Source organism: Haliotis rufescens, unplaced genomic scaffold (genome assembly GCF_023055435.1).
Source record: "Haliotis rufescens isolate VD_foot unplaced genomic scaffold, xgHalRufe1.0.p SCAF_64, whole genome shotgun sequence".
NCBI lineage: Eukaryota > Metazoa > Mollusca > Gastropoda > Lepetellida > Haliotidae > Haliotis > Haliotis rufescens.
Window position 1 is genome coordinate 1,527,422 of NW_025964355.1, and position 27,954 is coordinate 1,555,375.

Consider the following 27,954-nt stretch of genomic DNA (forward strand, 5'->3'; position numbering starts at 1 on the left):
TTATACATATACAATGTGTCTGACATTAAAGTATGTGTTATGACATTAAAGTATGTGTTATACATATACAATGTGTCTGACATTAAAGTATGTTTTATACATATGCAATGTGTCTGACATTAAAGTATTTGTTATACATATACAATGTGTCTGACATTAAAGTATGTGTTATACATATACAATGTGTCTGACATTAAAGTATGTGTTATACATGTACAATGTGTCTGACATTAAAGTATGTGTTATACATATACAATGTGTCTGACATTAAAGTATGTGTTATACATATACAATGTGTCTGACATGAAAGTTTGTGTTATACATATACAATGTGTCTGACATTAAAGTATGTGTCATACATATACAATGTGTCTGACATTAAAGTATGTGTTAAACATATACAATGTGTCTGACATGAAAGTATGTGTTATGACATTAAAGTATGTGTTATTCATATACAATGTGTCTGACATGAAAGTATGTGTTATACATATACAATGTGTCTGACATTAAAGTATGTGTTATACATATACAATGCGTCTGACATTAAAGTATGTGTTATACATATACAATGTGTCTGACATTAAAGTATGTGTTATGACATTAAAGTATGTGTTATACATATACAATGTGTCTGACATGAAAGTATGTGTTATACATATACAATGTGTCTGACATTAAAGTATGTGTTATACATATGCAATGTGTCTGACATGAAAGTATGTGTTATACATATACAATGTGTCTGACATTACAGTATTTTTTATACATATGCAATGTGTCTGACATTAAAGTATGTGTTATACATATACAATGTGTCTGACATTAAAGTATGTGTTATACATATACAATGTGTCTGACATTAAAGTATGTGTTATACATATACAATGTGTCTGACATTAAAGTATGTGTTATACATATGCAATGTGTCTGACATTAAAGTATGTGTTATACATATACAATGTGTCTGACATTAAAGTATGTGTTATACATATACAATGTGTCTGACATTAAAGTATGTGTTATACATATACAATGTGTCTGACATTAAAGTATGTGATGCACACATTCAACGTGTCCCACATGTAACATGTCGGTTATGCATAAAGAAATACAGTAAACTACGTTTATAACGAACACGCTTATAACGAACTGACCGACATAACGAACTTTTGTTAGTCCCGACCATTTGTTGTATAAGGGTGGGTGAGTTTATGCTTTACGTCACATCGGCAATATATTTTAGCCATATCGTGATTTGTTGTAGAAATGTTGTATATATATGCTTATAACGAACTGCGGTTATTACGAACTACAACTAGTGGTCCCTTCGAGGTCGTTATAACCGTAGTTTACTGTTTTATGCAATGTGTCCGATATAAAAAATTATGTGTTACGCTTATAAAATGCGTCCAACATGAAAAATAATGTGTCATTCATATACCATATGGCCGATATGAAAAGTATGCATTATACATATCAATGTGTCCGACATTACAAATATGTCATACATATGTTTCCTCCATGAAATAATTGTGTTATACGTAATATAAGCAAACAAATATATCAGAGATTAATAAGATAAAATTTTCAAAGCATGCATAATACAAGATGTGTGTCAGGTTTTATAATATATGTCACGTATATGTAACGGGTCTCGTAAGCAAAATATGTGGATACATTTGTTGCAATTTGTTTTACATAATTTAGTGATTCATAAACACATGATCATGATGTAGTCGGAATCGTACAATCGACTCTTTCTATTGGATATGGAAAGGTTTTGTGGCTTTATTTACCTGTTTCTCCATAGGTTGTGTTGTGTTGTGTTGTGTTGTGTTGTGTGTTGTGTTGTGTTGTGTTGTGTTAGGTTAGGTTATGCACAATTATCCATCATGCCTATATTTAGCCGCTATGAACTTCTTCATGTCGGGGAAACATGGGAAATGACTCCATGAATTAATGACCTGATGTCACAATTTTTATACTTCGAAGTGAAGAGCAAAACACACCCCTTTTAAAAAGCATTGTTTTGAGGAAATGCCCATATAGTTAAAGAGATTAATGTTATTTTATAAACTGAAAAGGATCCTGTGCAGAGGTATATTTGGACCTGAAGAGTGCGTGACTAAACAGCGTTACCAGTATTATCACGCGCCTCCATTTAACTCACTCCTAAATCACCTGTAGTCAAAACAATTTACCAGTTTTGTTTTAAGCAGTAAACAGGCTGGCTGTCGGTTGCCTCCCACAGTACGTCATCTATAATATGTGCGTATTCTACGAAAACAAACTAACCAGGCTCCACGTACAAAACAATTACATACATGCCCACGTGTTTTTCTAGCAATAACTTTCCGTGAAAAGAACAAGCCAAACACATATAAAGCATAGTTAACTGCTATCATCACAATACGATTATGGCTTGAACTATAACACATGTACAACGCTCTAAATAAAACAACGCGACAAAACCCTTTCCATGATCAACTGTCTACTCAAAGCAACATCCATTGTCCATTGTTCAATCAACGCAATGCAGATCAACCTGTAACTGGTTTGCTCTGGTTTGTTTGTTTGTTTGTTTGTTTGTTTGTTTGTTGTTTAACACCGCACACGGCAATATTCCAGTTATATGACGGCGGTCTGTAAATAATCGAATCTGGACAAGACAATCCAGTGATTAATATCATGAGCATCGATCCACACAATTAGGATCGATGACATGCATCAACCAAGTCAGACCACCCGATCCCGTTAGCCGCCTCTTACGACAAGCATAGTCGCCTTTTACGGCAAGCATGGGTTGCTGAAAAAAACTATTCTACACCGGATCTTCACGGGTCGTCAGTGACTGGAACTCTTTGAGCCATAAGATAGATATTTGGTTATTCATAATTTCGGGACAACCGTATGATCAATTGTAGTGATCCGTTTGATAATGCGAACGACTAAACGAAAAATATCAAACTTCATAAACTGGTAAATAATAGCCTCAAAACCCTTTCCATTGGAAGAAACAGAGTCGATTGTAAGATTCCGATTATATCATGAGTATGTGTTTGTGAATAATCAGTGAAAGTGATATTATATCAGTTGTTTGCAAAAACGTGAGCCTATCCTGTGCCAGCGCTGGCACCGTTCACAAACACACGCAAAGGCAAGTCAAATTTGGAAACATCCTCCATATGTCTACAATACCACTTTTTGACAGCTTTACTAAGGCCTTGAATGTTGTAACACTGCACGAACAACTTTTGAACATGAGTCGTATGACGCACTTTGAAATCGTCGTAGAAGTAGCATGCTCGACTCCACCTCAAAGGTACACATTTCAGTTTTGTATTTGGTTTGTGTAAATGGTCGGTGAATAGTTAGTTATAAGTCACATAATTTTGTTTTCAATACGCCTGTTTAATTCCACAGAAATACTCAAGATATCTCATTACATTCTCTGCATGGAGGGGGCTACCGGAAGAGGGGGTCAAGTATGGTCTAACTATTCCGCATTCCCCAGAAAAAGGCGTCATCATTTGTGATAGTTTGACACTTCCAGTTTGACTTATCTTGGAGTACATTTTACAAGCGACAGAGTTCCACTTAAACGACGCCCTCCATTGGCGTGCAAAAAATGTACTTGTGAACTGTTCATGATCAGTATCAAAATCGTCGTGTCGTCAAAAAACTGACAGATAGTTTATTCAGTGGCAGTCCATCGGCCCATTATACATTACTACAGTAAACTACGGTTATAACGAACTCAAAGGGACTACTAATTTTAGTTCGTTATAACCGTAATTCGTTATAAGCATATATACAGCATAACTACAGGATATAGTCGGGACTGAAAAGTCATTTCGTTATATCCGTTAGTACGTTATAAGCGTGCTCGTTATAACCGTAGTTTACTGTATATGAAAAGTATATAACAATCCATTTATGAAAAAAATAGGAATTTATGTGTGTCTTAATAGCAGGCCTTTGCTTAGTCTGTCTCTCAGTGAGTGAGTGAGTTAAAGTTTAACGTCACATCGGCAATATTTCAGTCATATCGTGACGACTGTCTTTCAGACTCTACAGACTAAATTTGAAATGAAATCAATCTAATTCAAGCCTAGAGTGATTTGGCAAGTCTAGATTGCCTGAGCCTGTTCTGGTCGCTATTGGGATTTTATTTAATGTTTTGTGGGACTAAATGTTATTCTAGTTTTTGGTATTATCGTCCGTTATAACCGTAATTCGTTATAAGCATATATACAGCATAACTACAGGATATAGTCGGGACTGAAAAGTCATTTCGTTATATCCGTTAGTACGTCAAAAGCGTGCTCGTTATAACCATAGTTTACTGTATATGAAAAGTATATAACAATCCATTTATGAAAAAAATAGGAATTTATGTGTGTCTTAATAGCAGGCCTTTGCTTAGTCTGTCTCTCAGTGAGTGAGTGAGTTAAAGTTTAACGTCACATCGGCAATATTTCAGCCATATCGTGACGACTGTCTTTCAGACTCTACAGACTAAATTTGAAATGAAATCAATCCAATTCAAGCCTAGAGTTATTTGGCAAGTCTAGATTGCCTGAGCCTTTTCTGGTCGCTATTAGGATTTTATGTAATGTTTTGTGGGACTAAATGTTATTCTAGTTTTTGGTATTATCGTCCGTTATAACCGTAATTCGTTATAAGCATATATACAGCATAACTACAGGATATAGTCGGGACTGAAAAGTCATTTCGTTATATCCGTTAGTACGTCATAAGCGTGCTCGTTATAACCGTAGTTTACTGTATATGAAAAGTATATATCAATCCATTTATGAAAAAAATAGGAATTTATGTGTGTCTTAATAGCAGGCCTTTGCTTAGTCTGTCTCTCAGTGAGTGAGTGAGTTAAAGTTTAACGTCACATCGGAAATATTTCAGTCATATCGTGGCGTATCTCAGACTCTATAGAATAAATTTGAAATGAAATCAATCCAACTCATGTCTAGAGTTATTTGTCAAGTCTAGATTGCCTGAGCCTGTTCTGGTCGCTATTGGGATTTTATTTAATGTTATATGGGACTAAATGTTATTCTAGGTTTTGGTATTACCGTCCTTGTACCCGATCAGACAAGGCGACCAGTGTAAGCACGTACCACGCTCATTACATAATATGTTTTTCACACATCTGGAAAAATAAAGCAAAAATAAGTTTGCTTAAAACGCTAAACAGATAGAGGACAGTCCGAACACAAAGGAGCAGTAAGGAAAATTAAACATGTCGAATAAATAATCCTTAAAACCAAATTGTCACGTGGCATTTTGGTTCAAGACGACGTTGACAATTTTCTACATATGTGTAGAATACGACGACAATTCTAATCATTCGCTTTTCAAAACCAACAAAAGATGTTTGTCTTAGGAAAAAGAGGCTGGAAACCAATTTTGCTTCTCGTCAGTCCTAAAAGCGTATGCCAAACATTCTAATGATGCGGAGGTAGCCATGATATGGCGATGCTATCAATATTATGATATCTCGTAACTAGTTTCATGGTGGGGGTACGTCTTGGCATATGTTGCAAACTGGTGCTTAATCACTTTACGGCCATGGTAAATTTGCGTCAAAATACTTTCAATAAGGTTTGTGGCTGCACAGAGCTTCATGACGTCGGGCCTCATTTAACACGGGCAGCCCTTTACTCTAAACCGCCTACCTGAACTATTTTCTTTCGCAGCACAACTTTGCAATATTTTCTTCCTAGTAAAACCATCCGCTCTACCGGGCTTTACAAACAGAGAAACAAATGGATAAATACTTAAGCTGCAAATTATCTGTGTTTGACTTTAACGGATGTTTAACATGAAAACACTAAAGTGGACCTATTTTCCGCGGTCGGACTAACTTATGTTTTACTCGGTTGTTTGTATTGTTGCGCTCCAGTGCATGAAGAACGCGCACGCCGAGCAGCGCCATGACAAAGCTAGCTCAGCCTCGCTATGGTTCGGCTGTGAGACCATTAATTCTGCTTTCGGTTATTTATGTTTCATTACGAATCCGTAGCTTAACAGCCGAGAGCATTCCAAACTTTGTCTGTGGCCCTACTCCCCCTCCTAAACATTTTGGGAGAATAGGAAAGACGGGAAAAAATTCCTCCCCAACAACCATTTCGGTATGATAGATGGTAAGGTCAGAGATAGGGGTCATAGCAGAGAAAGTGACGGAATTACACTTGCTGAATTCTGGTTTTGTGTAACTAACATAAACACTATTCTCCAAACAGAGACGAGAGAAGAAATAACGCTGTTAGGAGCTTTAGAAGGGCCATGCTTGTTGTAACGTCTCCGTAATTTTATTTTTTTATGAAGCGTAGAATTTCTTTTCAAAATGACATAAGCACAGTTTATCTTTCAAATATACGCTAAATAGTTTCGTTCATCTTTGAACGTTGTTCTTATTTTCTTTTGAAGGAGCAAGGCAGCAGTTTTGATACGACATTTGTAACGGTATAGTTGCGCTAACGGTAAAGAGTATTGACACACGTTACGGGGCCTTGCTAGTTCAAATCCTATATCAAAACAGCGACTCGTGTTTCGTCATACCGCCTTTGTTATCCAACGAAACGACTTGCACTACACGACAAAAACTAACTTCGTTCAACATGTGCAAAAAGAATTTTAAACGGTGACATCTTGAATTCAAGAATTCAATCATTACGTTGTGTCCACGTTTAAAGTCACCGTTGATCGTTCGGGCTATGATCAATGTTTCTTATATGTACATGTATATTCTTATATTCAAATTAAAATGATCAAAACACGTTAAAAGATTGTACTTGTTACCTGCCGAGCGCATTGAGGGAATGAAACCACGGACAGGGCGGAGTCAGTATACTGTTTCTGAATGGGGTGACAAAATTAAACTGCGGCATGGTATCTCAGTGGCCTAGCACTATAAAACCGTCTTTTGTCCGGACCAGTACAAACAGCAACACGCACGCACGCACGCACGCACTCAGGCACGCACGCAATCACGCAATCACGCACGCACATGTTTCATAATACCATTTCACCTAACCTAGAGTGAAGCTGCGTGTCAGGATCCGCGGCAGCTAATGGTTTGAACCCAGTATTATCATCCTTGGCCTGTTAGAACCATCTTGCATGTTCTATTAACGTGGCAAACGTCCACGACCTGCGTCCCCCCCCCCCCCCCCCCCCCCCTCCTCCTCCATTACCCTGACACACCGTCATATCACTGAAATATTGTTCAAAGCACCAAATGACATAACAGCTACGTCTTGTTCGACGTAAGACTGTACAAGATCATATTGGTAATGGTGAGGTTCACAATTTGGTTGACAAAGTACACCACAGATTATCATGAACATTAATCTCACGCTATCCCTCACACGCTATGGATCTCCATGGGGACTTCGCGTTAGAATAGGTCCCTAGCAACCTATGCTTGTGTTAAGAGGTCACCAAAAGGATCGGAAGGTTGCTATGTCAACGTACCCTGACCGCGTGGTTCATTGCTGACAATATCCATATCTCTATTGTGATCGGATTCTTCACTTGTCTGTTTGCATGTCGTCGTACCTCCATGGTAAAACAACAAACAAACAAAAATATACTGAATACTCCTTTTAGTACAATATTGAAATGCTGTAAGTTTCTATAAAGATTTGACATTACCCGTCACTAATTTTGTCTTCGCTTATTTTGTCTTCGCTCCAAACATCTCGAAGGGTAGCTTTGTGGCTAAAGCGTTCGTTCGCTCGTCACGCCGAGGACCCGTCGATATATTGGTCACTCATTCACCCACCCACCCACCCACCAACTCACTCACTCACTCACTCACTCACTCACCCACCCACCCACCCACCCACTCACTCACTCACTCACTCACTCACTCACTCACTCACTCACTCACTCACTCACTCACTCACCCACCCACCCACCCACCAACTCACTCACTCACTCACTCACTCACTCACTCACTCACTCACTCACTCACTCACTCACTCACTCACTCACTCACTCACCCACCCACCCACCCACCCACCCACTCACTCACTCACTCACTCACTCACTCACTCACTCACTCACTCACTCACTCACTCACTCACTCACTCACCCACCCACCCACTCACTCACTCACTCACTCACCCACCCACCCACCCACCCACCCACCCACTCACTCACTCACTCACCCACTCACTCACTCACTCACTCACTCACTCACTCACTCACTCACTCACTCACTCACTCACTCACTCACCCACCCACCCACCCACCCACCCACTCACTCACTCACTCACTCACTCACTCACTCACTCTGGGGCGTCACCATGTATTAAGGCCAGGTCCTTATCGTGAAATTTACCTTTCCGAAAATTCATGGAATCACGGTGTGAACCCAAGTTCGACTCTTCACATGGTGCAATGTGCAAGCCACTCTCTATGTTCTCCTGTTTGACATAGAGGCATAAAATGATACAGTAAACTACGTTTATAACGAACTCAAAGATATCACTAATTCTAAAGTACTCACGGAAATGAAAAAAACCCGTTTTTTCGATCTCAGATTTTAAATAAATGCAGTTAATATACAAAATTTATAAATATTCAAACAACCCAATTAGTACTGATTGGGCCTTGACACAAATACAGCGTATCAATGGTTTTTAAGTCTTTTTACACGTAAAAGTGTAAAAATATGAACAAAACAGACTATTGTGAAACTGAGCATAACCAGGTGTTGGTAGATCAAGGTGAATGTCCATGACCTATGACACCTTGACGACAGGTGAAAACAGGTGCTTGAAACCCACGTGCATGTGATTTGTCAGTGGTTAGTGATTTGTCAGTGGCATTGTGGGATAGTGAATCATCGTCAAAATATCAGAACGTAAAAGTAACATATTCCCTTCTCAAACAACAACTTACATGTCATTATTATTATGTACATAAACAGAGCTGTTATTTTTATTGTTGTTTTGATCACTTTTTTCCAGGCTAATTTACATAATGCCTATAGCCTGTTTCTGCCATGTCAATTTGGACTTCGTCAGTTAGTTATAAGCGTGTTCGTTATAAACGTAGTACCAACTCACGTACATTTATGCAGAGTCACTTAGATAACAAGGTCCAGTCGCAGTGGGTTCGAATCCCAGATTCGAGCACCATACCATGCTGGTGAAATTCACCCGAGACTAATATTTTCTAAAAAAAACAAATGCCTCGAAAAAGAAAATATACTTCCATGTTTGATGGTGGCTAAAACCAAAAAAATAGTAATTCGATGTGAGTGTATTTGACAAGGGTATCGTGCTTTTTGGACATTATTTCAAAGTGTTTGGGGCCTTAATTTTGAAGTGTTTCGGCAATAATTTCAACCTAGTAACATTTTGATAACGTTTGGTGAAATCCAAATTTCAAGTGTATGCTTCCTTCCCCGGCAGTTCATTTCATGTTCTATATTATCTAACTCCTTTGTTCACACAAATTTAAAAAAGCCTATCTGACAAATTGGCAAATGCAGATTTCGTACGGACTATAAAAATTGCCTACTGTAATAATCTGGATCTGCTAGCGCTAAAGAGTAACCAACTTGAGATATTCCAGTACCAGCACTACGTTCAGTGGTGTGACTTGCGTCACCTTGGCTTTCCTCCAAAACTTAGCTCGACTAACATCTAGTCTCTGAATTGAAAATATGTTACAGAAAAAATAGTTGCTACATTATCTTAATAAAATAATAAAAAAGAGCCCAGAGATTCTCTGCAGTAGTCCAAACTTGCCAACTGTCATAGACTTGCATGGGCTGTTTTGGATATATTTGTTTCAGTGTCTGTATGGCAGTGAGTGAGTATGGTTTTACGCCGCTTTTAGTAATATTCCAGCAATGTCACGGCGAGGGACACCAGACATGGGCTTCACACATTGTATCCATGTCGGGAATCGAACCCGGGTTTTCAGCGTGTAGAGCGAACGCTTTAATCACTAGGCTACCCGACCGCCCCCTTTATGACATTGTAACATTTAGCTCACACGCTATAAAACCTCTGAAGTGCTGTTAAAAACTGCACCACAACGTCAACGTAAGAGTGAGTGAGTGAGTGAGTTGGGTTTAACGCCTCGTTCAATCAGTTTAATCTGTGATAAGGTCGACGCAGACACGAGCAGGGATATAGAGCTGACAAACCAAGAATTATAATATAGGCAACTCTGAGAATCGAACTCGTGATCATTGGATGTGGCACGACTGGGGACGCAAGTCCACCATGCCACAGTTTAAAATGAATACCCCACTCAGACACCAAGCCGACCAGTCTGGTATCCCCTTAATGTCGAGCACCAGGCATGGCAACAAGTACCATATTTTGACGGTATTTGGTATGACGCAGCTGGGAATCGAACCTTCGACCTTACGCACTCCTGGCAGATGCTTTGTCCAACAGACCATGGATGCGGTGCGGTCACATATAACGCGGAAGATGTGGCGTGGGAGGTGCACGCTGTGAGAGGCATTGAGAACCGCCATAGATTGTTCTCAGTGTGAGATAAGAACCCGTTGACATATGTAGTGATGTGTTGACAGCGTGCCCCCCCCCCCCCCCCCCCCCCCCCCCATTATAAGCCCAGCACTGAACGGAACTCTACAAGGCAGCAGGCATCCCGACGGCGGCATCAGGGGATGCGGAGTTAGTGTGATGCAACTACGTGTATTATTGTCATTGATCGGGTGTAATCCGAACCCACTTTCAGCAACCTGTGACACGATGCACTTCAACAGCATGCCACCCAGTCATTCTGTCCATGTTTGCCTAGCTTTAGATAAACACTGACAGATACACAAACGGTGTGAGTAATAATAATAATAACTATAACAGTTGTAACGATGCGGAGGACGTGGTGGATGCAACTGATAATGTATGTAAGGCTGCAGGCAGAAACTATGTTTCTTTTTATGAACACAAGTTCATTCTCGTGTTGTCGGTAGCACCAGGTCATTCTCGTGTTGTCAGAAGCACAAGTTCATTCTCTTGTTGTCAGAAGCACGAGGTCATTCTCGTGTTGTCAGAAGCACGATGTCATTCTCGTGCTGTCAGAGGCACAAGATTATTCTCGTGTTGTCAGAAGCACTAGGTCCTTCTCGTGTTGTCAGAAGCACAATGCCATTCTCGTGTTGTCAGAAGCACGAGGTTATTCTCGTGTTGTCAGAAGCACTGGGTCATTCTCGTGTTGTCAGAAGCACAAGTTCATTCTCGTGTTGTCAGAAGCACAAGGTCATTCTCGTGTTGTCAGAAGCACAAGGTCATTCTCGTGTTATCAGTAGCACGAGGTCATTCTCGTGTTGTCAGAAGCACAATGTCATTCTCGTGATGTCAGAAGCACAGGTCATTCTCGTGTTGTCAGAAGCACAAGCTCCTTCTCGTGTTGTCAGAAGCACGAGGTCATTCTCGTGTTGTCAGAAGCACTAGGTCATTCTCGTGTTGTCAGAAGCACAAGGTCATTCTCGTGTTGTCAGAAGCACGAGATCATTCTCGTGTTGTCAGAAGCACTGGGTCATTCTCGTGTTGTCAGAAGCACAAGTTCATTCTCGTGTTGTCAGAAGCACAAGTTCATTCTCGTGTTGTCAGAAGCACTAGGTCATTCTCGTGTTGTCAGAAGCACGAGGTCATTCTCGTGTTGTCAGAAGCACAATGTCATTCTCGTGTTGTCAGAAGCACTAGGTCATTCACGTGTGGTCAGAAGCACAAGTTCATTCTCGTGATGTCAGAAGCACAAGGTCATTCTCGTGTTGTCAGAAGCACAAGTTCATTCTCGTGTTGTCAGAAGCACGAGGTCATTCTCGTGTTGTTAGAAGCACGAGGTCATTCTCGTGTTGTCAGAAGCACAAGTTCATTCTCGTGATGTCAGAAGCACGAGATCATTTACGTGTTGTCAGTAGCACGAGGTCATTCTCGTGTTGTCAGAAGCACTAAGTCGTTCACGTGTTGTCAGAAGCACTAGATCATTCTCGTTTGGTCAGAAGCACTAGATCGTTCTCGTGTTGTCAGAAGCACAAGGTCGTTCACGTGTTGTCAGAAGCACTAGATCATTGTCGTGTTGTCATGGAGTCATATATACAGAACGTCATAGCAACAGCAGGAATACAAGGGTTGGGGAAGTCATATATACTGGACGTCACAACAAAAACGTCGTATACCGGGGCTGGAGGGAATCTGATATACCGGACGTCGAAAGAACCTCAAAACTACTCAACCCTGGAGAAAAGGGACAGTTATTAAGGGAGCACGGTCATACATTGGGGAACACTGATAGATTGATTACAGCAGGTAAACGAGGAGAGAGTGAAGATTACACGACTCGCTCCATTAGAACCCACGCAAATCAAAGAAAGAGCGATGGACCCTGCTAAGAAACAGCGTCCATCATTACTACCGTGTGGCAAAACAACGCTCACTCATTCCCCCTCCCCCGCGCACTAACCCCACCCCTCCCCCGACCCTCCTGCGAGTCATTCTCCCCTCCCATCTTAGACCTCTAATCTAACACAGCTCTAGCAAATCTTGGGACAGTTTGTTTAGAGTTTCAAGCGTATTGTTTTCTTCTCGCCGTGGCATTTATCATCCGTCTACATTGTTTCTCGTTTTGTGAGTGTTTGTGTTATTGTAAAACATATTTATCAATGGTGGAAGTAGAATACCAGATGTTTCTCCACCTCGGTACTTGTCCTCCGGCGTATCGAGTTTTCACGCCATGGAAATATGACATTTGAACCAAAGAATTGTTAAATAACGTGAAAAGTTTGAAATAATATTTTGCTAATCGTTCCTAGCATGTGCATTTTCTGAAGAATTTACTTTTCGAAAGTGGCATGCAAAATATTGGTGTCATATTTCTTACGATTGTATCTTTTAAAATCCTCGTTAAACATTACTGAGAAGACAATACTTGTTTTGAGAGTAATTTGAAGAACGATAACGTTTTTCGATAATTTGTCTTCACCGAACACTAAGGGATGACTGGACAGTAAGGTTGGGAATGTTTGTTTTTTAAAAATATAAACTGTCGGGGGAAAAATCACGGTGTTTGATGGTGGTCAAAAAATGAAATTAACAAGAAACGGTTATTCGATGGTGATATATTTGATAGCCTACGGATATCATTCTTGTAATCTGGACATATGTCTCAAATATATCACCATCGTATATAGATATGTTCTTAAGGCCGCATATGTCTCAAATACATCACCATCGTATTTAAATATGTTTTTAAGGCCCTTATGACAACAATGATATATATATATATAAACACACACACATACATGTATGTATGTATGTATGTATGTATGTATGTATGTATGTATGTATGTATGTATGTATGTATGTATGTAGGTAGGTAGGTAGGTAGGTAGGTATATGTTTTGAAGTTTTTAATATATATATATATATATATACTTCAAAACACATAAAAAATCTAAATTAAATCTTTACATAATAATATATTACAGAATATGACATTCTTTATGCTGTAAGCTAAATATATCATTGGAATTTTGTGATAGATTTTTAAAAACACAAAATAACCGGAGTTAATAAAAGTTACAACACAGTTGAACCAAATTGTGATAGATTGTCATATATATTACATGTGCTTCTGTTAAAAACATCAACTGCCATTGTACAGTAGTATGTCAACCAGACTACTATCTATCTCAGTGAAGGAATAAACATTCCTGATATTATTTTACCCACTGACATTGTTTTGGGTAAACCATTCTTATCAATGACGGAACAGAAGATGTTTTTGTGCCACAGTAGCATTCAAGTGAGGAACGGATTTACCACAAAGGAACAAAATACGAAACACAGACAACAATACACAAAACATTATTATCAAACATCCAGAAAATAAATAAGTACATAAACAAGTTTAATGACGAACAGCTATTAACTTACTGAACGGGGCCCATTTAACTTCTATCAGTTCCTACGATATAATGATGGTAACGATTTTAACATTCCTTTTAGGATTTTAAACCATGGTTTTATAATCAGCCGCCAAACGTGTAATTGTCTTCCAACGTCGAGGCTTTAGACAACTGTTTAAATGCATACAATCGTGATCGGATCATTGGTGTGAAACGTGCTTAGATACTCATGCTAAAAAATAATGCAACATCGGAAATTAGGGAAATTTAAAACAGCCATAATGCAGTGGTTTGTGCATCTGGGTGATATAAATATTCAACAAAAAGAATTAGTTTAAATTAATATTTAATGAAAGCTAAATGGGAGAATGAGCTAAATAATATATCTTTAAACATTGCCGAACAGCGTCGTCAAAGGGAATATGTATACAACTGTACGTGTTGAAAAGGTTATTTATTGATATATTGATTACAGATTCCGAGCACAATGGAGTTCAATACCACAGCATGCAAGTTCAAGGGAAACCTCCGGGTGTTTAGGTGTACTCATTCGTGTATTTATGTCACTGTACAAACAGAAGAGCTGACATTGATATGATGGCTATACTTGTTATCAATACTATACATGATCACTGTGCATTCCCCAGGGAGTTGAGAATGCAAATGAAATGAACACTGATCCGAGTTAAAATATCATGTGTTCTTGGCATACGTTGCGTGTGGTGTAGCGCTGTAAAGCTTTCAGTTGGGTTTTATTATTTCCATATTAAAATAAAAAAATAAATGCAGCAAAGAGGGTTTGGGTGATCCTGGCACAGTCAGGCTGGTTAGGCTCATCATCAGCTCAGGGCCCTTGCCCCCTCTACACGCAGCCCAGACAGCGAATGGGACTTCTCTCAGGAAGAGCTGCCTAGACAAGCCCAACCAGAACTTTTCGGACAAAGTGAAGACTCCCCAACACTGCAGCCTTCTGCATTACCCAGATTGTCAGAAGGCCTGTTTTCCTGGCAGCAAACTCGGGTACTCTCCCAAAGTCAGTCAACAGATTGGGAGGTACCAAACCTAAGGCACCGAGAACAATAGGTAGTCGGACAACTTGGTACTTGGGATGCAAGCATGACATTTCGAAAGCGAGGTCTGCATATTTGCCATGTTTTACATGAATCTTGTCAGTGACATTAGTGTCAAAAGGGACACAAAATTCAATGACATAAATGATTTCATTGGATAATGATGATTATGAATATTATCATAAGATCAATTTCACTAAATATTATTGGAGACAGCATAACGAGTAGTGAAATTCCTTTCTTATCGCGACACGATTTGTATGTGCATAAAATTAGCAGGTTTCAAAATACAATACTTATTATAAAAAAACTTATGAGACACAACACCATTAAATATAGAATACTAAACATATCAAGAAATATGATACATGTGTAAACATAAATTAATTTATTTCATTACGAAATTTACGTGATCGATAAATGTTTCATACATATCTATGTGACTAAAAATAGCAATGATGTTCCTTTAATTTAAATATAACATAACACAACTCAAAAGGCATAACCCTTTTATTCCGGACACTTCATTATACGGATGATTACTGAGAAACGTCTCCACAAATACAACAACCATTACTCTGCTTCTGTTATTCGTTAATCCGGGCATTTTCTAAACCGGACGATTTTACTGAGAACATGGTCCGGATTAACGAGGTTTCATTGTATATATAGTATATATAGCTGCTGTACACCTACATGTATGGATCTGGTGAGGTATGGTTGCCACAGAGAGTTGGTCATGGCACTGTACTGAAGCACCTACAAGATGTACAGATAAAGTCTGTAAAAGTAACCCTTAAAGTTACTGCCAAACTCCACAATATTGCTCCAAAAGGGATGATTTACATCATTATAATTATCTCAATTACATTGATGTAGACATATTTAAAATCAACTGTGTCAGATTTGCTTCTCCTGTCACAACCTCCTGACAGAAACTGGCACATATTATCAAATACCAAGGCGTGAACGCCTATGTCCTTTCTGCATTGTGCCATCTGTCGAAGATGAATTTCATTTCTACCTCATCCGTCCATTCAATACAGCATTACAAACCAGTTTTCGTCCAATGGGACAAGCTGATATCACTGTTTCCTGTAACAATAATGCCATTATTACATAGATTGCATTTTTAAAGTTATTTGCTCCAAAAATGAGAATTTTTTTTTAAAATGGATGTTCCAGTAATATATGTTTACACATAAATTAGAGTCAAATTGTATCACCTATGCCTGTATGAATGTAATATCATTTTTGTGTCTGTACATATAGAGCTCTCGTCAGGCGACGTATGGTAAAACTCGGTACAGAGGCCAGCGGCCCATTTACGTGAATAAAACCCAAACACTTATATACATACTACTCAAAACAAGTTAAAGAACACCTGGATTTTTTTTATATGACTATAGTTAATCTGTCGTGGCTGGTTGGTATTGCAAAACACAGCCTTCCCATTGTGAGAGTTATTTTACCTCGTGTGTGTAGCTTATATCAGAGCAATCTCAGGTGGAGTCAAGTGATTAGTTGTTATTGTGTCGTCCAAGTAATGTGAGCCGTTCACATGCGCAGGTGAGACATAAAATCCACCGCATAATAAAACCTTAACACAACATTAACCACCATCAGACACAAAGAGAGACAAAGTGGATGTCAGTAATTTCAACTTAAGTTAAATGGTTAGCTCACATAAATATTATCCAAATGTAAAATGAAGAAAACTATATTTGATTTTGATCCAAAACGAAGATATTTGTGTGCAAACATGCCACTCAGTCTCGCACCTGCAAGATGTGACACGACTGCCATCGTTGTACACTTTTCTACATTAAGCACGTATCTTTATTTCATTTTACGATTTTATGAACACATAATTGTGCCTAAACTCGTAAGAAAGAGTCTAGTGTTATTACCGTTAACAATGATTTGAAGAATAAATATTTACCGATTGCCAAGGCAGAACATTCCATCAATTTTCCTTAATGCACTCAGGCTTTGACTTTGAATGACGTTGTATATGTCATAGAGCAGTTATGAAATGCATGTTCTTTAATTGGCACCGCGCACTGAAGTTCACGGTGAGCTACTCTGCGAACGTGTCTATATCACTTGAGAGGCTGTGTTACCGGCAATCAAGGGCTTGTGTGAGTTGTGTGTCTGTAGATAATACGGTGAATTTGCTTAAATTGTCTGAGCAGGATCATTGCAGTCCGATGTTTGTGGTGGACAACTGTCATTCTTCAGAACACACCGACTCCATTCAAATTGAAACATTTCACAAATTACTGTATTCGTTTTACAAGGCGTGTGCGGCTTAGAGCCAAACATTGAAATAAATGTTCAAGTTATTAATTCATTGAAGAACCTCAGCCACGGCCGGGTGTTTGTATGGGTGCACAAAAGGGCCAAAACCCACATACAATTACATCTCATTATTGCAAACGTCCTCTCGATGTCATTGTGCATTTTTCCTCATGTTGCACGACTTTGTATCAAAACACACGAAACGTGAACTCCCAACACAAAAGTGTGTTTTTTACGAGACCAAGTTCAACAATCGTTGAATTCATTAACAAACGACTTTAACCTCGCGTGGCACGCGCTGTGTCGTGGACAACCAGACTATATCACGAGCCGACCTGAAATGTCTAGCGCAGCGCACGGCGAGTTTGGGTAAACTCAGTATATTTATCAGCCGCGAGATGTATTCAAAATTTTCTTAAATGATCGAAACAGGATACCGAGAAGCTGTGGAGCAAAGGAGATCTTTTGAGCCGGCGGAATTTTACTAATGGTTGAAAAGCGACCTGTGGCTTTAGAAGGAGCACGATCTTTCCCAACAAAAACACGTCGCTTCATAACATCAAAGACAAACTCGGGATACACCCAAACTTCTCGTGTTCGGCGTTATATACAGGGACAACCCAGAAAATTGTTAAACATAATTTTTCTCTATTTTGTATCTAAACATAGAGTAATTAGTCAATGGTCTCCGATAGTCTGTCCCGGGGTTGCAAATGTATCGCTTACCTTCTTCACAGAACGTCTTCACAAGACGGTCCTTTGGCAAGTGTGTGAAAAGTCACTATCTCCTCTACATCCCATCACTACCACACAATGGATGAAGATATACAACGTACAGTTCTCAAACATTGACTTTTAATCAGGTTTTTGACAGGTGTGCGTTATAAAAATGGACACACCCTACTCTTTTGGTAAATGTGTTTTCTTGTAATGTAATATGAAAAGTGAAGATTCTTTGATGAAGGCAGGGGAAGTATCATGTGTGGTAAAGTATTACACGATATAAGTAAATAACTCCATAATATTTTCTTAAAAGGCGCACTCAGTGCCCTTATTAGCAAGTACTCATGTTTAGCTTTAAAACTGCATTAGCTTAATAGTTTACGATATAATTGAAGTGAAAGTTTCAAAATGATCGTATTGTGGGTAATTATTTTGTATGAAATACTTCCTAATAAATACACTTTAAACGTTATGGTGAATTGAAGATGGGTTCCAATTATTAGCTTCGAAGACGCCTTGAATACTTTTAGACTATCCGAACGAAAAACTAAAAATGTTTTGTGGCATACAAGGATGCGCGATAACTTTTGAAAAAATATTCAGATGTGAATACATATTCAGAAGTTATCTGAAAGTTTACAATAGTCTTAGACTAATACATGCATCACAACCGCGTTCTCTGCAGGTGAATTAATTGCATGCATATCTGTTCATTCACATATTCACAGAACCAACATGAACACGGATGTATTTGTTTCTGATGTGTTGTTTATTTCACACACACACACATACACGCACGCACACACGCACGCACGCACGCACGCACGCACGCAAACACACACACACACACACACATATATATATATATATATATATTCATGCTTACTCATAAAGTGTTTTTCGTATTTTGCCATGATTACAATAAATTGTATACGTAGTCACATAGCTCTTGCACTAATGTGTGCTTGTCTAGTGGTAACATGTATATATATTTAACCAAATGATGGTCCAAGAATCCCTCTTGTGCGTGTACTTAAGGAAAAGGCATGTATTCACAAAATGACGCATGTTGGTCGGCACTTTTTGGTCAACAACGGTAGGTCAGATGCATGTCACACACGACGTTCAATGCTTTTTGTTTGTGACGCCAAGTACATGTTGTTTGTGACGCCAAGTACATGTTGTTTGTGACGCCAAGGACATGTTGTTTATGACGCCAAGTACATGTTGTTTGTGACGCCAAGTACATGTTGTTTGTGAAGCCAAGTACATGTTGTTTATGACGCCAAGTACTTGTTGTTTATGACGCCAAGTACTTGTTGTTTATGACGCCAAGTACATGTTGTTTATGACACCAAGTACATGTTATTTATGACGCCAAGTACTTGTTGTTTATGACGCCAAGTACATGTTGTTTATGACGCCAAGTACTTGTTGTTTATGACGCCAAGTACTTGTTGTTTATGACGCCAAGTATATGTTGTTTATGACGCCAAGTACTTGTTCATGACGCCAAGTACATGTTGTTTATGACGCCAAGAACATATTGTTCATGACGCTAAGTTCTTGTTGTTCATGACGCTAAGTACATGTTATTTGTGACAAGTACATGTTGTTTGTGACGCCAAGAACATGTTGTTTGTGACGCCAAGTACATGTTGTTTATGACGCCAAGTACATGTTGTTCATGACGCTAAGTACTTGTTGTTTGTGACGCCAAGAACATGTTATTTGTGACAAGTACATGTTGTTTGTGACACCAAGAACATGTTGTTTGTGACGACAAGTACATGTTGTTTATGACGCCAAGTACATGTTGTTCATGGCGCTAAGTACTTGTTGTTTGTGACGCCAAGAACATGTTGTTTGTGACGCCAAATACATGTTGTTGGTGACGCCAAGTACACGTTGTTTATGACGCCAAGTGCATGTTGTTTATGACGCCAAGAACATGTTGTTTATGACGCAATGTACATGTTGTTCATGACGCTAAGTACTTGTTGTTTGTGACGCCAAGAACATGTTGTTTGTGACGCCAAATACATGTTGTTGGTGACGCCAAGTACACGTTGTTTATGACGCCAAGTGCATGTTGTTTATGACGCCAAGAACATGTTGTTTATGACGCAATGTACATGTTGTTTATGACGCCAAGTACATGTTGTTTGTGACAAGTACTTGTTGTTTGTGACGCCAAGAACATGTTGTTTGTGACGACAAGTACATGTTTTCTGTGACGCCAAGTACATGTTGTTTGTGACGCCAAGTACATGTTGTTTGTGACGACAAGTACATGTTGTTTGTGACGCCATGTACATGTAGTTTATGACGCCAAGTACATGTTGTTTGTGACGCCAAGTACATGTTGTTTGTGACGCCATGTACATGTAGTTTATGACGCCAAGTACATGTTGTTTGTGACGACAAGAACATGTTGTTTGTGACGACAAGTACATGTTTTCTGTGACGCCAAGAACATGTTGTTTATGACGCCAAGTGCATGTTGTTTGTGACGCCAAGAACATGTTGTTTGTGACAAGTACTTGTTGTTTGTGACGCCAAGAACATGTTGTTTGTGACGACAAGTACATGTTTTCTGTGACGCCAAGTACATGTTGTTTGTGACGCCAAGTACATGTTGTTTGTGACGACAAGTACATGTTGTTTGTGACGCCATGTACATGTAGTTTATGAAGTCGAATACGTGCAATGTATGACTTTAACTATATGCAGTTTACAACGTCAACTACACACAGTTTATGCTGTCAAGTACATTTAGTTAATGTCGTTAAATAATATTTTATGACGCCAGGTACATATAGTTTATGACATCAAATAAAAACAGTTTCAGTCGTCAAGTACATTTAGTTTATTACGTCAAATACATCCCGCTAATGACGTCAAAAACATACACTTTTGTTCGTCACATACATGTAGTTTATGCCGTCACGTTCATGAAAACAACATACTCGTAGTTAATGATGTCAAATACATCTAGCTCAGTGATAAAATACAGCGTTGTGTATAAATTAAAATACGTGTTGTACATGGCGTCAAACACCCTTGTACATAAAGGTAAAATACGTGTTAGTTCATGACGTCAATACATACAATTCCTTAAAGCAAATTCATGAAGTGCATGACGTCAAAAACACATAAAACTGTGAAGCTTTCCCATAAACGAGAAGACGGTCACATGACCGCGCAACTGACGTTCATTAAACGTATGAACGAAGCATTTCGACGTTCTTTACGAGGCTGTATTACAGATATGACGTGAACACTTGGAATTACCTGGCATGGGAAACTACAGATCTGTTGTTTATGGTCACTTCGACATTTCAATCTCATGTTGCCATACACCGGAAACGTTAGTGTTGTCCGATATGTTATACTTTCAGTACGACCTCCCCTTGTGCAAAACGTGAAGGAAAAACTGTCTTCTGGATTTCAAGACTGTTACCAGTTTTCATGTAATTATAAATTAACTGCTTTTAAATATCACATTTACAAGTGTCAATTCAGCAATAATGACTGTCATCTTATCGGCACGTGTTTATGGAACACACTTTCATCTCCACTGTCGCTTTCATAATGTCGGCCATTTTGACGTCTTGTATTTGAAGTCGCCTGTCCATGTACTTTCACATTGACAGACCTAATGCAGCAGTTCTTAACATATAACGCTCATCTAATTATTCAAACTTTTTTTTAACCAAACTACAAAGAATGTAATGTAAAACATTGTGTTCATACACACGCACCTGCTACCCTCCGTTTTGAGGAACTACTTTTTCGCGATTCAGTTGCACAAACTCTGTGAAGATTCATACGCTAATGAACTCACACACATGTAGTTCGCCGCATCATATAAATATAATTCAATGTCGTACATTACACGTTGCACAAGTACATTAAATACCATGGAAAGGAAATGGCGAATATGACTGTCATGCGATCTCTCTCTTTAAGCTTAACATTGTACAAAGTGCACAGAATAAGTAGAGCATGTTACCTTAAACATGTTAACAAAGATGGGAACTCCAGGCTCTCGTCCAATGAGAAATCGCCATTTGATCACGTGGAGTAAATTTAATATCCGGGTATTTGAACTGAAGACAGTATATTGAAAGGAATATAAAATGATGCAGGTGCACACGCCACCTGGTGTCAGTGATGATTTTCACTGCTCCATTCATACAACTTTCACCAATATTTTTCCTTTTACGTCAATGGAGTGTGATTTTTATCTTTAATCGCGACCGGTCAATCTCTTGCGTTGATAATTACTTTTTACATGCTCGTGATATTTAGCTGCGCTTTAAGGTTGCGAGCTGATGACAGTTAAAAAACCCGTAAAGGTACTTCCGCACGAGCAAATGCTCCGCTCTGCCACGCTTTCAGAGGCAGAACCATTCGTCACCACTCGCCCCTTTCCGTCACCTGCAAGAAGGCTCGTCCCCCTATCGATGAATGTTATGTGCGCAAATACGACAAACCAATCAGAATGCGCGTATGATTTCAAGTTCTTCGTCAAAGAATCCTTCAGAAATAATTTTTGATTTTATATATGTCTTGCATCTTAAAATATACCCAAGACACAGTTAAATGTGTTCAATCATACTGTATAATTCCGCATGTCCCGATGTGCTGTAACTTGCATCTGAAATATATATAATATATGGGAAAATATATGTGAACCATCACGCAACGAGTTGACAATTGTTTTAGGTATGCCCGTTTGCGCTAAGACGGAACCCGGTCGCCAAAATGGCCATGAGAGGGTCACGAGTCGCTATTCGGCTTGTCCCGGAATAACACGAATTTGTCACGAATGGGGTAGAACGTTTATCAACGAATGAAAGAGTTGCAATACAATTTCTTTCTAATGTCTATTCTATTTATCTAATATTGAGAAGTGAGGGCACGTTTTACTGCCGAAATGATCACTTTGACAGCTTCCTGGTATGAATCCAACCCAAATTATTGTTATCACTCTATAATGACTAAATAGGTTACATGACGGACCTATATAACAAGTCCGTAGTTACATTGCAGATGGTGGTACCGGCTCGGGCATCAGCATGGCGTAAGCATCGAATCTAGTTGTTTGTATGCATGCACTTATATGTTGAAGTGACGTTTTTCAAAATGTATATTATAGTTTTCACCTTGTATAGAAAGTGTACTGGATTAGGGGATTAGGCGTCATTTGTCAAACTGGCGCCGAGAGTTAGGCCCTATAAATAATTAAGACCATATTTCAATGAACGTTTATTCGAATTTATCAATAATACAACAATAGTTTATGCTTCAAGCTGTTAGTTTAACGAAAGGTGAATGAAAACAGCCAATCACATACTTACATGTGTTTGTATGCTTGGCGCAAAGAAAATGTTGACAAATCCTCTTTATTCAAAATTATGGTTGTTTGCACCTGTGGAGCCGTTTCAAACCAATCCTAGCAGTAATGAAGAAAACGGCGCCAGATGAAATTATCTCCCTTTCAACAGAGCCCCACGGAACACGTCGGCGCATGTACTGTCACAGCAAGTGAAAGGCGTACATACGACCGTCAAACGTCTTGATGAAGTATTTAAACACTTACAAAACAGCCATTAAATACCATTGTCCAATATAATGTATTCTCAAGATGGAATTTTTTCCACAGATTGAAATCATACATACAGACAAATGACATGTTAATAACATTTATACTGGTTTATTTGTATGGATGTCGAGAACACGTTTCTGTGTGCAAGGGATTAGTTTATATGTTGGGGCTGGTATTTGTCTGTGAGGTACGGCGCCTGGCCCATTGACTGGGGTCCCGCCCGAGGCCAGGAAAATCGCAGCCGCTTTTACTTGTTAACGAGATATTGCTCGCAATGAGGCAAGTCATTTTGACGCTGTTATTACGACACTCGCCCCTTCTGAAGTTCTCATTCGAGTCAAAACGGAAGGTTTCCCTTTCGCCCTACAGCGAAAGTGACGACAGAAAGGAGCTTGTATGAGTTGCCGAAGCTTTTATGCTTTTTATTTTCCCTGTAGAAGAGCCTTTGATAACCCTTTTAACAGCAATTAATATGATCGGACCCATAAATAGCTGATAAACAATGTGTTTAGTAGCGACCACGCCATGGCGGCCGTGATGGCGATGGACGCTGCTGTTTCAGCTGCGTACGACTTCAGCTCAATGTTAGGGCAATTAATTCCTCAGTTACTTGAATTTCCTTTGGGTAAGATCCGACTAGGCTAAGATTTCCCCGTGTGCGCGAAGTGACATCGCGATTTTAGGATGATATCCCCCTTCTAAACGTCTAAGTCCAGCGACTTGCGAGAGGATCAATGGAGAAAATTAGGGTGTAGAGGCAAGACACCACTGCCAGGCTCGCTTATAGGACAGTAATAGTTTTATTTCAATTTCCTGAAGACATTCTGAAGGACCAGGGAGGTAATGCAGCGGGGAGTGGGGAAAAGCGATTATAGTGATCAGAATTTAATTAAAATGGAAATCGTCGCCATCAGCCCAATCCCGGTATTTAGACTCTCTCCGTCTGAGATCGTCCTCCGGGCTGTTGTCAGCTAATTAAATACTGTTTTATACTCGGTGTCGGCAAAATGAGAAATTGAAATCGCGGCCTGCGTCAGCACAATTAATCTCAGTTCGCAACAAGATTTAAAACATTCAATTTGTACCCAAAAAGATTAGATGGGGCACTATTAGCGCTCCAATCTGAGATTTATTCGATAATTAAGACGCGTTTTCCCGGCAATGAGGGCTGATAGATTTCATTTGATGTGGTTGTCTAGCGGGCCCTTCTGAGGAGAGATTAGATAAATTGGTATTAAACCCTCTTGCAATAGCCGATGCAGCACCAACAATGGAGGGGCGCATTTGCAACCATTGTGCTCGGCTGGCCCCATCGGCCGGCAGACAAACGCTGAATGTGCCGGGATGCTGAAAATAAAGGGTCTCAATTCATCAGTTCAATATACATCAGGCAAATTGACACCGTCAAATGAGCAGCCATCATCCTCAATTCTTTTCCCCGGTCTTGCATGGGCTTAACACTCTGACATTACTTCAATCAACGCGTTTTCGGAAGGAAATTTGCAATTTGTACAACTTATCCGTTTAGTGGTGAAATATTGACGTAAAAAGTTTGGTGAAAGAAACCGTGGTTGACTCACAAGTTGGCTGAAGATGGGTCGATTTGGAGGGTAAGAGTGAACAACGTTTATAGAGACAAATACCTCCGTAATACACTAGAACATTATTTTTAAAATGCATCTAAAGCAATATGAAGATTGATGACAAAAATATTTACATTTTTATTTTACTTTCGCTTTAACCAGTTTATTAAATCTATATCACTGGAATCTTAATACCAAAAAGTCTTGCTCTGTGTAATCATTTTGCAATATGTACAGAATACGCCTATAAGTGGCCTATGGTCACAATATGTTTTTGCAAGGGCAGATAACTCTAAATAACATTAACAGGGGAGGCAAATCTTAACCCACTTCAAGATTCCTCGACTCATGTGGTTGTGCCACAGAATCGCTACGAAGAACTATCGAGCATGAAGTATGTTGCTAGCAGCTCTGACTGGTGGATATTTAGTCCAAGAAATAAACGTTATCTTCGCTAAAATATGGAATGGAGCCCAAAACAAAGCTTAGTTAAATAACTGTATAATTACCCAGACCTGAAGCAATATAGACTTGCTAAATCATTCTAGACTTGATTTGGATTTATTTTGTTTAAATGATTCTCCAGGAGACAGAGTATGGGATATGCATATTTGACTGTTAAATCTACACCGGCAAGCTATTAAAAACTGACCATGATATTTAATAATTCAATATTTAGTCTTTTCCATATGCTCAATAATGTTCATTATTTTATCAAAATAAATTTGAACTACATGGCTCTTGTACAGAAGAATTGGAACTGGGGAAGCTGTTCGTATTTTTGTTTCTGTAAAAAACAAAACAAAACTTACTCCAGTATTCAGGAAACGCTATGCAAATATGTACATGATGTGGATTTTGGAAATCGTTTTAGGAAACTTCGCTTAGATTTGAGATTTATCAGTACTTGGATTTCGGACGCGAAAAGCAAAACCTGTTTATCAGGTAGTGAGGAAATAGTTACACCACGTTAACCAGCACGCCATTCACAAGAGACTAGACCCGTGAAGATCCGGGGTAGAATAGGTCTTCAGCAACCCATGCTTGCCGTAAAAGGCGACTATGCTTGTCGTAAGTGGCGACTAACGGGATCGGGTGGTTAGGCTCGCTGACTTGGTTGGTGCATGTCATCGTATCCGAATCGTATCATGATGTCAACCACTGGATTGTCTGGTCCAGATTCGATTATTTACAGACCACCGTCATACAGCTGGACTATTGCTTAGTGTGGCGTTAAACAACAAACAAACGAAACACAAGGAACTAATTCTAAAAACGTAGAAACTAAATTTCTCCCTTATATGATATATGCAAGAGGAGTGTTCTGTAAACAGAAATATGTATCGCAATAATCACAAAGTACCGTTATTTTTCGGATCCCACTGAAGTGTATAATAAATGAGAAACGTACGAAGCTATATTTCCCACCGGGGTCGTAATTGAGCCGTAAACGAGAATACTACCCAGAATTTACATCGGTAATGAGAAAATGGTTAAACTTAAAATTTCAAAGGGGAAAAAGTGATAAAAATACCGTTACAATCAAGTGCAATTTTTGACAGAGACATCAGCTGGTTAAATGTGAAATTCCGAATTTCCCACGATTGTATGGGAGGCGTGGTACGCGAAAGGCCATGTGACCTTCCTTCAAAACCCGTGGGCCAGCTCCCATGCCCTCTGGGATACAGTCAGTGGTTTGTCCCGATGCACTAGAAGTCAACGCTGTAGGCAATGGGGCGAATCGAAAAAGGACGAACAAAATGAGCTAACTGATTTATTAAAGACTTCAAACCGTCCACCTGTTAGTATCGGAGATGTTGTGCGGCAACCAATTTGCGTAGTGTTACTGACGCGCCAACTGCTGCGATCTGACTAGGCCAGCGGTATGTAGATCTCATTGAAATGTCACAGGAGGCTAAATACCACAGAGGAAAAACTAGTCTGTCCTCTTATTTTCATGCGAAAGTGAAAACAAATCGCCGTCATTAATTTGATTGACAGCCGCACGAGCTTCCATGGTGGTGCTGCCACCTAGCGGTTCGGGGCAAGGCGACTTTGCCGTGCTGACAGCTGACGTCGACAAGTAATTAGAGTTATTCCCCTTGATGAAACGTGCACGCGAAGTCTGATTGACTGGTTCTAGAAATGGTTCGAGTTGTAAGATGCTCTTTTAGCACATAGAGATATCGATAGACAGACTCCCGGCTAAAGTGACTGTATGCTATACACTGCCCAGTCACGGGTTGATCAACACAAATAGGGAAACATAGTTAAACAATGCGTGTTGTTTCGTGTTTTGTCGATGAATCAGGTTATGTACTGAGAATAGATTTGGACTAGTGCCTGTATCAGAAATGCGGAAACGCTGAGCCAAGATGTGACATTTATGTCTTGTAAGAACGAAATACAGAGTATACCACACAAACCAATCGAATGTGTATGATCGAGTTGGTTTACCACCGCATTGAACTTTGAACTCTTCAAAAATATCGCTTTCATGTGCACATTTTACAGTGAGAGTGGGTTTAGTTAAAACACTTTGGACAATATTTCAGTTATACAGATGAATTGAATTACAGCTCAAAATATAATGAGTGAGTGAGTATGAGGTTTTGCCGCTTTTAGCAATATCACATCGGGGCACACCAGAAATGGGCTTTATACATTGTACCCATGTGGAGAATCGAACCCGGGCCTTCTCTTTAACTCTTTAACCACTACACAATCCCACGGCCC